Source organism: Rana temporaria, chromosome 1 (assembly GCF_905171775.1).
Source record: "Rana temporaria chromosome 1, aRanTem1.1, whole genome shotgun sequence".
Taxonomy (NCBI): domain Eukaryota; kingdom Metazoa; phylum Chordata; class Amphibia; order Anura; family Ranidae; genus Rana; species Rana temporaria.
In genome coordinates, this window is record NC_053489.1 from 107,101,812 (window position 1) to 107,119,082 (window position 17,271).

Sequence of the window (17,271 nt, forward strand, 5' to 3'; positions counted from 1 at the left end):
CAGCTAAGCTCAGAACTGAATTCCTTGCTTAGTAAAAAGAATGGATGGGGAAAGCTTTAGCCTGGATAGCAGCACCCTCTCCCCTATTCTAGTTTTTTGTCTTTGTTCAAACTGATGTTGAAACTTTCTACTTCTGTGTACATTTTAAATGAGGCTCCTCTGCAATACATTTTTTTTTTTATTTAATTTAGGCCCCCTTCACACTTGTGCGACCTGAAAATCACGTAACACTGATGCTACTTAAAGGGGTTATAAAGGTACAATTATTATTTTTTTTTTTTCCTAAATAGCTTCCTTTACCTCAGTGCAGTCCTCCTTCACTTACCTCATCCTTCCATTTTGCTTTTAAATGTCCTTATTTCTTCTGAGAAATCCTCACTTCCTGTTCTTCTGTCTGTAACTACACACAGTAATGCGAGGCTTTCTCCCTGGTGTGGAGAAAGCCTTTTTAGGGGGGAGGGGGCAAGCAGGAGTGTCAGGACGCCCACTAACACACGGCTCCTTTCTCTATCTGCAAAGTAGAGAGCATCCTGACTTGCCTGCCCGCCCCCTCCCCCTCAACAGGCTTTCTCCACATTACTGTGTGTAGTTACAGACAGAAGAACAGGAAGTGAGGATTTCTCAGAAGAAAGAAGGACATTTAAAAGCAAAATGGAAGGATGAGGTAAGTGAAGGAGGACTACACTGAGGTAAAGGAAGCCATTTAGGTAAAAAAAAATGTACTTTTCCAACCCCTTTAAACGGGTGTTCCAGCCGATATTTATGTTTATTAAAAGTCAGCAGCTACAAAAAGTGTAGCTGCTGGCTTTTAATAAACAGACACTTACCTGCTCCAGCGTTCCAGCGCCGGCCGGGGCTCCGCTCCTCTCCCCCCCCCCCTCCCCGGCCGGCGTCTTCATTGTCACTGTGGGCACCCGCCCATGACAGCTTTCGGCTTCACGGCCGGGCACCCACTGCGCATGCGCTAGCGACACTGCGCGTGCAACGCGGCCCGGCGCTGCGCTGTTTGATTGGACAGGCGATCGCCTAGGACCTGTCACATGTCCCAGGCGATCGCCTACAGGGAGGGGCTGCCAAAAGGCGATTAAGCTTAATCGCCTTTGCAGCCCCTCGGCGGAAGGAGGAAGTGGGACAGGAAGTCCCCTTCTCCTGAAGCCCCCACCCCCCCCCCCAAAAAAATGACATGCCAAATGTGGCATGTAAGGGGGTGAGGAGTGGGATAAGCGGAAGTTCCATTTTTGGGTGGAACTCCGCTTTAAGTTGCATCAAAGGTTGGACCAAAGTAGTGCAGGGACTACTTTGAAGTCACACAGATCTGAATTGTACTCATTGGAAATCATGGGGTACGGCTTGTTATGTGACTTTGCAGTCCCAAGTCGCACAAGTGTGAAAGGGTCCTTAAAGGGGGTTTCCATGCGAGGCAAAACATGAATCCCTGCATCTGACCTCTCCATTGTTGGCATGGTAGCTTTACCCCCATACACATTAGAAGTACTAATATACACTGTTTACTTTGCTTCATGAACTAACACTACAACCGTTTGGAAGTTGCAGAACTCACAAAGCGCCATGCTATATAAATGCCTGGTTTTACCTGCTGCTAAAATTTGGGCACATGGGGCTTGTGCCCACAGCATGTAAATTTTGCTTGTAGATTAGACCTTCTCTTACTACATGGGGGGGCTCATGCAAGTTAAGCACTTTAATTTGCTTTGTGGATAACCCCTTTTAATAGCAGTTTCTGGTTCTTAATGGAGAGAAAAATGTATGAAACAAAACAATTTATTAAATTGAAAAAGTTTTTTGTATTTGCTGCGCGGAATGTTTGCAATCCCAAACTCCTAATTTAAATTGCAATTCATGTTTGAATAATCCTGTTGTATGCATAAACCTTTATGTTCTTCTAGAATCTGCCGTATGTATTTTTTATTTCATGTTTGTTCTGAAATGTGTCCCCTCAGCAAAAGAGGAAAGAAAAAAGCCTCTATGGAACCAAAGGGTTCATTTTAATAACTTTATATTCAAAGAAGCTATATTTAGATATACTATTGCTATATGGATTAGATGCTAAATATACTTTGTATATTTATAATTATACAAGCAATAATTTAGAAATGGCACACCTCTATTTTTCTACAATGTTAAATTCCATGATGTAATGTATCTAGTTTGGTCTTCTCTTCAATATATATACATTGATGTAAAATGAACATTTGTAATGCATTCTTTGTTGAAGCATCTGAAATGAATATCATCGGAATGTAGCATTTCTGTGTTTTATATGTGTAATGTGTTTAAATGTAACCCAGATAAGTCAGTACTTATTATAGACGACAAGGAGAGCCAGTATGGCCTGGCCATTCATATCACTGTAAAATTGTGATGAGTAAGTTGTCTTCAATGCTTCAACATTTTTGGAAGAAAGTAGTTACCTGTAGTTCCTTGGAGAACAGTAGACTTGCATAAATACATACATACATAAAATTGACTGAAGAAACTTTTCCCGAGAGGAATTTAGGGGTCTATTTATAAAACATTCATTGGACGAATATCGCACACATTCGGGCAGGGCGCACAAATTCTGCCCATTATTTCTAGAACAGAGTCATTCCTAGGATCGTCGTCTCCATCTAGTGGCTAAAATGTGCTATTTATTCTCACTGAATTATTTCAGAAAACTATACCGCATTTTGGTCACAAGATGGCGGTGGTGATCAATGGAATTAAAGGGTTTGTAAAGGTTTTTTTTTTTTTTATATTTTCTAAATGGGTTCCCTTAAAGCGGAGGTTCACCCTAATAACATGTATATCTGACCAACTCCCTTATAGTCGTAACAAGTACTGTCCGCAATTTAGTTTTTTTTATGCTTTATGTACCTTGTAATCCATTTTTTCAATCTACTTCTCCCCGCGGGAGTACGCGTTTCTATGCCTAGGCGGATTGTCATCTGGGAGGTCGCCCAGATGATTGACGTCTGTTCACCCTGGCAGATAAGGCACCGCCCCCCGTATTGCGTAGGCACGCACGAGTTACGGGGCTTCCAAAAAAATGTTCGGCTTTTTTCGGAAGCCCCGTAACTTGTGCGCGCCTACGCAATACTGGGGGCGGGGCCTTATCTGCCGGGGGGGGGGGGGGGCGAACAGACGTCAATCATCTGGGCGACCTCCCAGGTGACAATCCCCCTAGGCATAGAAACGCCTACTCCCGCGGGGAGAAGTAGATTGAAAAAATGGATTACAAGGTAAATTACTAAATTGCGGATCCGCCCCGTGAACCTCCGCTTGCTCAGCAGGGATCGCTCCGTTGATCCCCGCTGAGCCGTCGGATGACAGGGCGGTCCCCGCACACTGTGCAGGGACCGCCCTGTCAGATCTCCGCTCTTGCCTATGGGGGGATCGGATGAACATGGATCGTCTGTCCGTGTTCACCCGATCCGCAGACGGATGGAAAAATAGGGTTTTCCTCCGTCTGCAAAATCGGAGGATTGCGGAACCGGATGAACATCCGCTGACACTCGCAATCTCATAGGGACCAATGTATGTCCCTTTTTCATCCGTAAACGGATGGATGAAAAAGTGGACATACGGTCCGCGTGTGTGAAAGAGCCCTTTGTCACTTTTACTCTTGTACACAGAAATGGCAGTATTGTTTGTCAGCCTTTTTTGCCCAATAACAGAACACTGTATTCTAGGAACAGTTCACAGAATATGGAGCACTATGTGACTTGGGAGAAGAGAAGAAGACAAATGCTTGTGCAGCTTCGGTGTATGGGAGTCGCACCTCTCATATTATGTGGAAATATTAAAGAAAGTACAGCCATGCTCAGTGACATAGAGCTCATGAGACCTAAAGAGGAGCTTCAGTCCCCCCCCCCAAAAAAATTAAGTCACCAGCTACAAAGAGCTGCTGACTTTTAATATAGGAAAACAGTACACTCCACCTGTCCATGGATCCTGTGATGTCCTGACCCGAACCAATTCGTCAATCTGCTTCGGTTGCAGGCGCCGGCATTTTGGGTAAGTGAAAGTGAAGCTTTCTGGCTCTACAACTGGTTTCCTACTGCGCATGCGTGAGCCGCGCTAAGCTTTGTTAATGGTCCCGCAGTCTTCTGGGAACTGTGATGTGTCCCATAAGGTTGTGAGGGGAAGGAAGAGGAGGGCCGAACTTCTGCTCTGATCGCCACAGCGTTCTGACCAAAAGTGGGAGTGGTTACCTGTCAAAACCAGGTACTCGCTCCCCCCGCTTCAACTTTTATTTACACTGCAGGTTTTTTCATATGAGGAGTAAGTTCTGCGGGAGGTAATGTGCTTTAGTTTTTTTTTTTGCTGTCTGACAAAATAATTTGGCTTTAGATATACTGTAAATGCTGCTTTTGCTGACTTCTCATTCTGCAATTGCCTGTTGCCTGGCTGTCATTCTGACCCTTTCATTTCAGCACTGATTTACAAACCGATTTATATACAGATAAGAATGTCTGACTTCACTATTCTGATCTGTATATTTGTTCCAGATGAGTGACTCAGAAAGTGGTGAAGTCAATAATAGCCAAGCAAGTTGCATTTTCGAAATGTTGGCAGTCCTGGTATTTTCTCTTAGGAAAAGAACAATTCAGCAGCCAATTAGATTCTCGCTTTCATTCTCATATACTGCACTTCAGAAATCTAGGGGAATCTGATCTGGCAATCTATGCAACAAGGACAAGTCTTCCTTCAAATCTCTATTATTCTAGTGTTTCACCGACCTTTAGGGGTACCCCTAACTGGTCATTATGGTCAGTTCTCTTCACAAAGTCACAGGTAAAATATTCAGGTTGCTGCTTTAAAAATAAGAAATGTCAATATATTTATCTTGGTGCTCGGGAAATATGACTTGTTAGGGATATTAAAGACTAAGAAACCCTCTTACCGAATGTACTAAAGCCTCATGTAGACTGCAACTCCAAATACATTATTAGTGGGTTCCCTGAAGGAACTGATCTCTAGTGATGTCTATAGTTCTTAATGAATGGGTAACCAGCATCTTTTTACAAGTCATGCACCAAAAATACTTTGCTTTCCTGTATGGACATAGGAGGGATGTGTGTATCCAGTGATGGTATTGTGTATGAATGCACTCTTCACCCTTTACTTTAGCATGTTGTGAAAAGTTTTCTTTTGCCTTTTATAGTAAAGGGACTGTATCGTGTATTTTCACTGACTGCATATTTGAAGTTGTTATTGCTGTGGTTATCTTAAAGGGGTTGTAAACCCTCAAGGTTTTTCACCTTCATGCATTAAGGTGAAAAACCTTCAGCAGCCCACCAAAAGCCTTGCATAGAGGAGGTAAGTATAACATGTTTGTAATTTTTAGATAAGAAAAACAAACCTTTCTCTTATCGTCCATGGACGGACGCAGCCTTCTCAAATCTTGACAAGTGGGTTATGTTCCTGTTCATATGACTCTCCTATAAACAGGAACATAACCCATATGTCAAGACTTGTGAAGACTCTGTCCGTCCATGGACGACAGAGAAAAGGATTTTACGGTGAGTACAAAAAATCTGATTTTCTCTTTTCGTCTATGGACGGACACAGTCATCACAAGTCTTGACATATGGGTTATGTTCCTGTTCATAGGAGAGTCCTATGAACAGGAACATAACCCACTTGTCAAGATTTGAGAAGGCTGTGTTTGTCCTTGAAGACAGAGAAAAGGATTTTACGGTGAGTACAAAAAATCCTATTTTTATGGTGAGTACAAAAAAAATCATATTTTACAACCCCTTTTTAAAGTGTGTGTGTGTGTGTGTGTATGGGCAAAAAAAAATCATATTTCCAATATGCGCTTTTATTCGCTATGTTTTTTATCTAGTTTAAAACACTTTCTCTGATGCACTGCATTTTGATGCATAGTCAGTGGAACGTCTCCCCTTCCATGATACAAGTGTCTCTAGTCCTGCAAAAAACATATTTACTTAATCCCTTATCCGTGAGAGGCTAGGTTACCCATGGGCGCTGCGTTCCCTGTAACAGCAGAACACAACATAATGGAAAGTATAAGTATTGCCGCTCCTAATTGTGCGTTGCGTGCCATATAGTGAAGCACATGAAAAGCATGCTTCTTCACGGTCACTTAACGTGTTCTTTTTGCGGTTATGTGAGGCACTGCATACATTGGTCTTTATTCTTACAGTAGAGAAGTCATTAATTATAATTTTTTGTGAATTGGGACATTTAAACTTGCTTTTTTAATTCCAATCTAAATTTAGTAGGAGTCTGTGCATCGTTTGCCGACTCCGACTCCAGGTACCCAAAATCTCCTCCGACTCCTCGACTCCGACTCCACAGCACTGGTACTAACTAAGCAGTGTTAGTGCAGCGATCTCACCCGATATGCCTGCCAGAACATGCTAATCAGCGCTCATCTAATAATGGTTTTCCAGCATACCCCTTCGACAAAAAGCCGGTCCTTAGTCTGGCTTCTGTCGCATGGACAGTTGTACATATGGTCTAAATGTCGGCGGGTTCCTGTTGAACCGGCCAATATTCTGACCGTGTGTAGCCAGCTTAAAGTTGTGTAACAAAAGCTTGAAGCAGTCTGAATGTATAATTAAGCAATATGGCTGCCTCATGTACATATAAATACCAATCTATACATCAGAACAAAGGTTTTAAAAATATGATTTTACATTGATAACATTGGTTACATTAAGCATATATATATTAAACATTTGGAAAGACAATGTGTTCCCTTTAAAGGAGTGGTGTTTTTTTCTGGCTACAGTATATGGTCTGTTCTAAGCATGCTACAATGAAATGTGAATCGCATTAAACGTGGTCATTCGGTGAATAATATTCATGATAATGCAAACTTTTGATAATTAAACTTTTGACTAGGAAGCAGAGAGATTGACACGGAACCCTTCAAATATGTGTTAAGAGGGTGCCAGGATTCTGTTCGTTTCATCCAACAACACTGGTGAAGAGTTGACTTTTTATGCATTTTTTTTTTGTGCGCATTGGATTTTGTAATGGCAGAACACAATTGGACCCGAAGAATGGTTTATAGACTCCTTTCTGCTGTGTATCAGGAATGTGTTGTGCTAGAGATCTCAGGTTTTTCATATTTTGTACACCTTTTCGTCTGAATTTCGCTGTATTGATAAATCCTACTGGTGCGTAATGTGGCGTAATAATCGGAGAGAAGGCAGCCTGAATGTCTCTAACTAATTTGCATTCTCCATTATCACATCGTTGTCTAAAATTGTGTCTTCTTTCTGAAAATGTTTTATGCAAAGTCTTTCTGTTTTGGGACACAGCTGTATTACATAGAAAAAAAGATCACATGTTCAGGCACGGATAGCTTTTTTGAGTGGCTTTTTTTTTTTTTCCTTACAGAATAAATGCATCTCCACCAATGTTGTGTATGATTTGGGGAGGCAGTGAATGTTTGTTCATATCCTTTAAATCAAGGATCCTCAAACAACGGCCCTCCAGCTGTTGTAGAACTACACATCACATGAGGCATTGTAACACACTGACATTCACAGACATGACTAGGCATGATGGGAATTGAAATAAAATTAAGTGATGGGAATTGTAGTTCCTGAACAACTGGAGGGCCATAGTTTGAAGACCCATGCTTTAAATGGTGTGTACTTTTGTGCTGAAATCTCCTGTACTAGGAGTAATTCAGAGGATGTCCTTGCTTGCCTCCTGCTAAGAATACTAGACTTTAGTCCTCCAGATCTGCATACTAAAGTGCATACAGCCACTGGCTCAGCGTGACAGCCAGTAGTAGTATTTTTTATCAGTATAGGTTCTTGCAATATAAAATATAGCAGTTCAAATGGACAGCGGAGTCTGAAAGTTAACTTTGTTACTTGGCAAATTCAGGGCAAAGTGTAAGCTTCCTTTGACAAAACACCCTCTGCCCATGGCCATCTGCCTTGCTATTCTGCTGCCAGAGTCTTTGGCTAATAATGTAGTACTTCCAGGTATGGAGGAGCATATGGCCTTCTCCTTTTTGTTACTGTGATGCCGTGCTAGTGCCTTTGGTGGCCATTTGCCTGGGTTGAGCACTGTACTCTGCAGGTAAAAAACAAAAAACAAACATAGAGTATATATACATATATATATATATATATATATATATATATATATATATATATATATATATATATATAAAGGGCTGTTACTGATCAAAATTGTTGTGTTCAATTAATCGATTTTTTTGATTAATCGACTAATTTTGATTAATTATAACGCACATACAGATCCAACTACTTTTAGCTGATCTCCTTGTAGGCTGATTCCCAGTGCAGCTACCAACCACTGGAAAAATGGATAACAGGATACAAAAAACACACACAGGCAGCACTCGATGGGAATAGCATTAAAACTTTTATAGTCTTCAAGTAGGTAACCAAATAATAATTGCACTGGAGATAAAATCGATGTAGCTACATAAACTGTAAAAATGGTGCGAGTAATACCAAACGGTAGCAAAAGAAGTCATAAAAACATGTAGCCAAGTATGATACTGGTATAAAAATGTGTACAACGATACCACTGCTGAATCCAGATGAGGAGGGGTTAACATCAGTCCGTCGGCATGTAGATGTCCCATGAAGGGAACTATCACAACTCCGAGGGGATGGTTGTAGAATCCCAGGTTGATAGAGGGAAGTGTAACAGCCCTTGCGTGTGGCAGATAGTAAGGTCCCGCCGGCATGCAGATATGAAGGCACAGCAAAGGAGCCCTGAAGGCCCGGAAGCCGGCGGAGAGGCGAGTACCTAGCAAAAGAATTTTGATCGATCAAAAAAATTAAAGATTAATCGGTGAATTAATAGTTAATTTCCACAGCCCTAATATATATATATATATATATATATATATATATATATATACACACACACACACACACACACACACACACTCTCTCTCTCTCTCTCTCTCTCTCTCTCTCTCTCTCTCTCTCTCTCTCTCTCTCACACACACACACACACACACACACACACACACACACACACACACACACACACACACACACACACACACACACACACACACACACACACACACACACACACATATACATATATATATATATATAAATATATATATATGCTGAGAGGTCAGATGTTGGGGAAAAGGGTGTTTTTTTTCTGCATATGTAAGCTTCAACGGACACAAAGGTGTTTTTTTTTTTTTCTAAAGCTGGAGATCGGCTTCTCCTCAGCTTGTTCAATTTTAAGCTTTGGCAATAAAACCTGGAAGCTGGTTGGTTTCTATGTAAAAGTGAGCGTGATTTTGCACTCTCCAACTTTAGTAAATAAAGCCCAAAGACTGGCCTTTAAACAGGGCTCCAGCGGGTGAACAGGGAGGTGGGGGATGGGAAGTATGGGCAGGAGACTGTAAGGAGAACCTACCTTCAATGTGGCTTTCTCAAATAGGAAAAGAGAGGATTAATTGGACTCCAGTATTGTGGTATTGGCAGATTGGGGGCCTTAAGGACTCCAACATTGAAATCTTGCTGTTTGCTTCGTTCACACTCTTTAAGAAGTTGTTGGGCCATTTGACCTCTCAGCATGTGTGTTTGTATAATATATATAATATATATATATATATATATAATATGTGTGTGTGTGTTAGAGAATATATATATATATATATATATATATATATATATATATATATATATATATTCTCTATCTATGTTTGTTTTTTTACCTGCAGAGTACAGTAGAATTTATAAATTGATAAAGAATCTACAATTTGTAAACTCTCACTAGATAGGCATCCCAAATCATTTAGCCATCTCCCACAATTAACCTTGTTGATTCCATTCCAGTTTTGCGTAGTCGTGCTATGAATTGTCATGCAGGTATGAGCCATCGTTGAGTCATTCCTTCCATCTGCTTGTCATACTGGTTTCCCTTATTTTCAGATTAAGCAACTAGAGTGATGAAGAAGCACCACTAAAGAAAGGGGAATTCTGCAAACTATTGTGGGAAGGTGGCAGCTTACCATATGGCCCCTTTCACACTGAGGAGTTTTTAAGCGGTACAGCGCTAAAAAAAGCGCCTGAAAAACTCCTGCCCAGCCTTCTCAATGTGAAAGCCGAGGGCTTTCACACTGAGGCGATGCGTTGGCAGGAGAGAAAAAAATCTCCTGCAAGCAGCATCTTTGGAGCGGTGAGAGGAGCGGTAACCTCCTGTATGTATACCGCTCATTCCCATTTAAAACAATGGGAAACCGCGGTAATACCGCCCGCAATGCGCCTCTGCAGAGATGCATTGCGGGCGGTATTAACCCTTTATCGGCTGCTAGCGGGGGTTAATACCGCACCGCTAGCGGCTGAATCCCGCAGCAATTCTGGAAAAAAGCAATTCTAAAAATAGAAGCGCTATACCGCCACTGCGCCTCCCGCCCCAGTGTGAAAGGGACCTAATCCTCAGTGTTGGCTTTATAGATAGTGTTTATTGGAATGTTTTAGTTTTGCAGCTTATGTTTTTAAGAGTTATTTTAGCTTTCTGTAGTACTAGAAGATTTTTTTTTCACTTTAAAGTTTTATATAGGGCAATGCCTACGGTTCCATTATACCCTGGCAGAGGGAGGCTCTGGAGCTGCTTGGTCAGGGTTTCTTAACCACTTGCCGCCCGCCAATGACATAAGTGGTTGTAGAATCCTGACTGGACGTCATATGACGTCCTCAGGATTCTTAGCCGCTGCGCGCCCCCGCAACACCGATCTCGGTAAAGAGTCTCTCACGGAGACTCTTTACCACGTGATCAGCCGTGTCCAACCACGGCTGATCACGATGTAAACAGGAAGAGCCGTTGATGGCTCTTCCTCACTCGCGTCTGACAGACGCGAGTAGAGGAGAGCCGATCGGCGGCTCTCCTGACAGGGGGGGTTCGCGCTGATTTTTTATCAGCGCAGCCCCCCCTCGGATCGCCACATGGACCACCAGGGATGCCCACCAGGGAAGGGTAAAACAAAAAAAAATGAGAAAAAAAAAGTCAAAAAAAAAAAAAAAGTCTGGAAAAAAAAAGGATGCAAAAAAAAAAGATGCCAATCAGTGCCCACAAATGGGCACTGACTGGCAACAAGTAAATCAGTGCCGCCCCACAGTGTCCATCAGTGCCGCCCCACAGTGTCCATCAGTGCCACCCCACAGTGCCCATCAGTGCCACCCCACAGTGCCCATCTGTGCCGCCCATGAGTGCCCATCTGTGCCGCCTATGAGTGCCCAGTGCCGCCCATGAGTGCCCATCAGTGCCGCCCATGAGTGCCCATCAGTGCCGCCTATGTGTGCCCATGAGTGCCGCCTATGTGTGCCCATCAGTGCCGCATACCAGCGCCGCCAATCAGTGCCACCTCATCTGTGCCCATCAGTACTACCTCGTCGATGTCCATCAGTGCCATCTCATCTGTGCCCATCAGTGCCACCATATCAGTGCCCGTAATTGAAAGAGAAAACGTACTTATTTACAAAAAAATTACAGAAAAAAAAAAACTTAATTTTTTTCAAAATTTTCGGTCTTTTTTTAGTTGTTGCGCAAAAAAAAAAATCGCAGAGGTGATCAAAGACCACCAAAAGAAAGCTCTATTTGTGGGGAAAAAAGGATGCCAATTTTGTTTGGGTACAGTGTAGCATGACCGCGCAATTGTCATTCAAAGTGCGACAGTGCTGAAAGCTGAAAATTGGCTTGGGCGGGAAGGTACGTAAGTGCCCGGTATGGAAGTGGTTAACTAGGGTTCCTCCAGAGGTTGCTAGTTTCTTTGAGCAATAAGCTATTTCTGCCTCTCAAATGACTACTGTAACTAATGATCATTTTAACTATCTGTATGGGGGGGGGGGGGGGAATCTTACCAGTGACACAAATGTTGGGCTTTCTCCCCTAGATTTTCTCACTGGCATGACCCCAAAAAGCCCTGTCTCTGACCTTTTGAGGCACCTTTTCTGTTTTCTGCTTCATCATACAATTTTAGGCATAAAGAGCAGCTACAAGACCATGGTAATACTGGATCTTATTTCTGCTCTTAAAGCGGAACTTCGCTCTTAAAGCGGAACTTCACCGTAAAAGGCATATTCTTGTAAGAAAAGAAATGGCTGCACATCCAGGAATTCCGATTGCCTTTTTTTTTTTCAAATTGATAACACCAAAGACACCAACACGAGGTCATTAGATTAAGCACAAGATGTATGTGTGAAACGCATCTACATGACCTCGTGTTGATGTCTTTGGTGTTATCACTTTAAACAATAAAAGGCAATCGGAATTCCTGGCAGCCATTTCTTTTCTTACAAGTTTCCCACGGAGGCGGGCTGGTGCTGGCACTCTGAGACATTCCCCCTCAGATTCTCATCATACACCTGGAGCAGCGGCTTGTTGTCTTTGTATAAAGGGGTTATTCTGCATTGTCTCCCCCCCCCCCCCAACTACATTTAGAACACGAACAATTTTTTTTGGGGGGGGGGGGAGTGGGTACCTATCTTTAAGTACCCACTTCCTGCTCAGATTGCCTAGGCAAACACAATTCCCCCCTCCGCCTTTGCCCACAACCTTGTGGGACACATCACAGGTCCCAGAAGGCTGTTGGACCATTCGCAAAGTGCAGTGCAGCTCATGCATGCACAATGGGAAGCCGGCTGTGAAGCAACAGAGAGTCACAACCAGCTTCCCACAGCAAACAGGCCAGCGCCATGGGCCTCCAAGACCAGCAAAGAACTGGCCTGAGTGAGGACAGCGCTGGATCCCTGGACAGCCAAGTGTCCTTTTATTAAAGTCGGCAGCTACAGTATTTTTTTTTTTTTTCTCCTTTTTAAATAAACCTTACTACAATGTTTTTTGGTTCCTAGAGAATGTTGTTGGACACAAAATTGCTTCTTAAGGCTCATACACACGGTAGGACATCCAACAAAATTTCCCTTGGATTTTTGTCCTAATTGATTTGTTCTGCCACACCCATAGCATACACACAGTCAGACTTTTCTGCAAACTTTTCTAAAAGTTTCCTAACATCATGTGTTTTTTTTTGCTATTTTCTGCTCTTTACCGCCACCCTTTGGTTAACTTCTGCTATTGTTTTTTGCTTTTAACATTGGTTTTGAGCATTCGTATTTGCACTTTGTCCAAAAGTTGGTTGGATTGCTGTACACACGGTCACACAAAGCACCATCGGACTTTTGTTGCCGAAAAGTTGGTCCGTTCGCAGACCCAACTTTTTGTTGGATGAAACCAGAAAAAGTTGGTCTGATGGAGCGTACACACGGTCGGACAAATTTGAAAAGTTGCAGATTTTGAAGTTGGTTGGCCAAAAGTGCTACCGTGTGTACAGGGCTTTATGCTGTATATAGGAGTCAGGGGTCCTTTAGCTTTTTCTACCAGTTACAGGCCTTATTGCAGATGTGAAACATGTCAACATTTTGATTGGTTTGAAATATATAAATGTATTTCAATGTAAATGGCAATTGTAAGATTCTGTTTAATTTCTGTCAGGATAAAGGTGATCTTTAATGGCTGATATGATCTAGACTCCATAAACTGAATCATTTTGGAGCCTAGCAAAGTATGACTGCTTTGCTACTAAATCTAGTAAGGTGGGGGTGAGTGGAACTGACCTCTAAGTGGAAATGGAAAATTATTATATAATTGTGGAGTACAGGTAAGTTCAATAGAACCACATCTATGTATCCAGTCAGAATAATAAGCACAATGCTGCATTACTGTATATTTGTGTGACCTCCTTATGTTTGTCCCCTAGATTTGGGGAAGGGACTCTTAGGCCTCGTACACACGACCGAACATGTTTGCTGAAACTGGTCTGCGGACCAGTTTCCGCGGACATGTTCGGTCGTCTGTACGTCCGACCGGACCAGATTCCCGGCCGAGCGGACAGGTTTCCAGCGGACAAATGTTTCTTAGCATGCTAAGAAACATGTCCGCTGGAAGCCTGTCCGTCGGACATGTTCGGTCATCTGTACGGCCGACCGGACCAGATTCCCGGCCGAGCGGACAGGTTTCCAGCGGACAAATGTTTCTTAGCATGCTAAGAAACATGTCCGCTGGAAGCCTGTCCGTCGGACATGTTCGGTCATCTGTACGGCCGACCGGACCAGATTCCCGGCGGATCGGACAGGTTTCCAGCGGACAAATGTTTCTTAGCATGCTAAGAAACATGTCCGCTGGAAGCCTGTCCGTCGGACATGTTCGGTCGTCTGTACGACTCACCGGACATGTCCGCTCGGCCGAAAGCCCTCGCATGCGTCAAAGTGATTCGACGCATGCGTGGAAGCATTGACCTTCCAGGGTCGCGCACGTCGCCGCGGCCACGTCACCGCGTATCCTGTCTGCGGGGAATTTGGTCTGATGGTGTGTACAGCCATCAGACCAAATGATCCCAGCGGACATGTCCGATAAACAGTCCGTTGACCGTTTTTATCGGACATGTTTGCCTGTGTGTCCTTATACTATATTGTAGACATTTTACCTATAGTTGGTACTTCATTTGCATTTTAGCTGATTTGTATAGTGTAATTCATTGTACAATAAAGGAATTTGTATTTAATAAAGTTCATATCTCATTCAAGGCATTTGTGTTCATTCCTTTTTATAGATTACTGTAGCGCTGACATTCTTGTATATTGATGTGTGTTTGCATACTTTAATACAACGTCTATGGACATTGCTATGTTTAAGTATTTGGAGCCATCTAGTGACCAAATACTGGTAATGCAGAGAGATGTTTTGGGTTGAGGATTTTGGTTGCCTTGGAGACGAGGGGAGACAGGAGTGTAAACAAAAAGCCTTCTGGAGGTGGATGCCGAGCTGCTGGGGAGCGAAAGGCTGAGCTCGGAGAGCTAGAGGACAGTGGCCGGATTGCAGAGACCGAGAGACACTCATCCGAGCATCGGAGAACCGGATCCATCCAGTGGAGCTGAACGGAGCTGACGGAGAAACAAGTTGCAGTCACAGGACCCTGAACAAAAGTTACTACCCGGAGCTCCGATCCAGTGGGTGAGCGGGTCAGGACCCACAGTTTGCTAAGTTTACACACAGTTAGACTCATATACAGGCCTCACTGAGATTTATAGTTCCACAGAGGAGCAGAGGAACTGAAACTGAGAAAGCTTGAGGCCTATCTAATTTGACATTTCAAGCGATTTTAAAATAGTTGTTGCAGTTACACAAGGAGCATTTTCACTTCAATTTGACTCATCAAAACTGTGGATTACAAATCACTTTAACTAGCGAAGAAAAGAAGATCCAAGACCAAGTACTTTAAGTGAGATCTCACGCATAGCTAATAAAGTAGGGGGAGCTCCCAGGTATAAAATGTTTATGTATACTGTTTTCAAATAGCTTATGTTTAAATCAATTGTGCTGTCGTCTTACGTTGGGATGACAGCACAATTACTGTAATCACTTATTTGCATATTTCACAGTAAAATATATCTCTGGTTAAGTATCCAGTTGTTGTGGCGTACTGTTTTTCTCACTCCAAATGCAGTCAGTGGATCCTGGGGTTATAATACAGGTATTTTGTATTGTCTTACATTGTATTGTATTGCATTGCATCACAGCTGTGCCAAGGGGATTGAGCCAAGTTAGTGGGGTTTATTAGTAGAGTGCAGGCCCAAATTAAACCAGCAGCTCCTTCGGGGGTCAGTGCTACACGTGGGGGCTCGTCCGGGATTCCTGTCACTCTACAAGCAAGCCCGCCCCTTCACGCTATCATGGACCCCATCAAAGTAGTCCAATGGTGCGAAGCAGAAGGGACAAGCTCAGAAGCGAGCGTGGTCATTGAACTTCCAGGGAGCGACTGGGGAAAGAAACAAATTAAAGAGGTGGTACAAGCATTGTCCCCGGACAGAAAGGCTTACGTGGTCGCAGTGAAACCCGATCCTGGGACCGACTGCACCTATGCACTGATAGAGTGGGAACGGGATGTCCCTGAAAACTTCCACGGTGCCAGTATAAAATTGTCCGAAAAGACAGAGTTCCATCTGACACACCCCAGCAAACATGAAGGGCGCTCTCCCAGTCAAAAGCAGTTAGAACCTTTAGACAGGAAAGCAGAGGCTGCTGTTAAATCACTGGCAGAACGACAGCTGGCTGATCTGAAGCGACACTACTGTAACATACAGGAGAGGTTTCAGGAGACCTCCAGTATGATAGCTGAACGCATTAATGGGTTACGTGTCGTTTTGGAGGACCAGAAAGATGGCCAGATAACGCCCAACACTGGGAAGGTACTGAAGAAACGCACCCAGGGCCGCTTGCAGGAAGTAACCATCCGGAAGGATTTCCACATTGACGGCCAGATAGGAGAAAGAGGGCAGAAGGACAAACTGTCCTACACCAGCCTCCTACACCAAATAGAGTTGGGGCTACAGAAAGGATATCTGGAATCGGAAATTAGAGAGGCTGTAATCCATGCCATCAGCCCAGGTTCAAGTGTTAGGGGCATGTTGGAGAGGAAGAGTGGATTGACCTTGAACCAGCTAAAGAGGATACTGAAAAGCTATTATGAGGAGGAAGATGCCACTGAGCTGTTTCATCGACTGATAAATATGACACAGGATAATAGAGAGACTCCTCAGAACTTCCTATTTCGGGCCATTGAGCTCAAGGACCGCCTGCTGTTCACATCAAAGGAAGAAGGAAATGGAGAGCATTTTGGAGCCGAGCTAGTTAAGAGGAAATTTAGGAGATCTGTGACTACGGGATTGAGGAGTGACTATATCAAGCTACAACTGAAGCAATATTTGGAAGATCCCTCAACTCCGGATGAGGTCCTCATTGAGAAAGTGAATGAAGCGGATAAAATGGAGATTGAGAGGGACCAAAAACAGGGGAAACTTCAACCTCCTAGCACCACAAGTGCTAAAATACAGCAGATAGGTGTCCCCTCAGACACTCAGGAACTTAATGTATTGGCAACAAGCGTTGAACAGGGATCATGGCTTTCACCTATTCACCACCTACCCGTAGGTCAGACTGAACTGGAGAAGCTGTTCCAAACCCAGAAAGAAATACTGGAGATGATGACCATGTTGATGATTCGTCTGGTGAAACCCCAGACAGAAGAAGTCCTGCCACTCAAGGCTCCAGAGACTCCTACCATTAATCATCCTATGAAACAAACACAGAGAGTCTGCTTCAAATGTGGAGGAGTAGGACATCTCAGGCGAGTGTGCCCAAGCCCAGTAACTGAAACAAAATCCAAACAACTGGGGGAAAAACTTCAGAGGGCCCCAGTGAAGGAGTCAACTGGGCGCC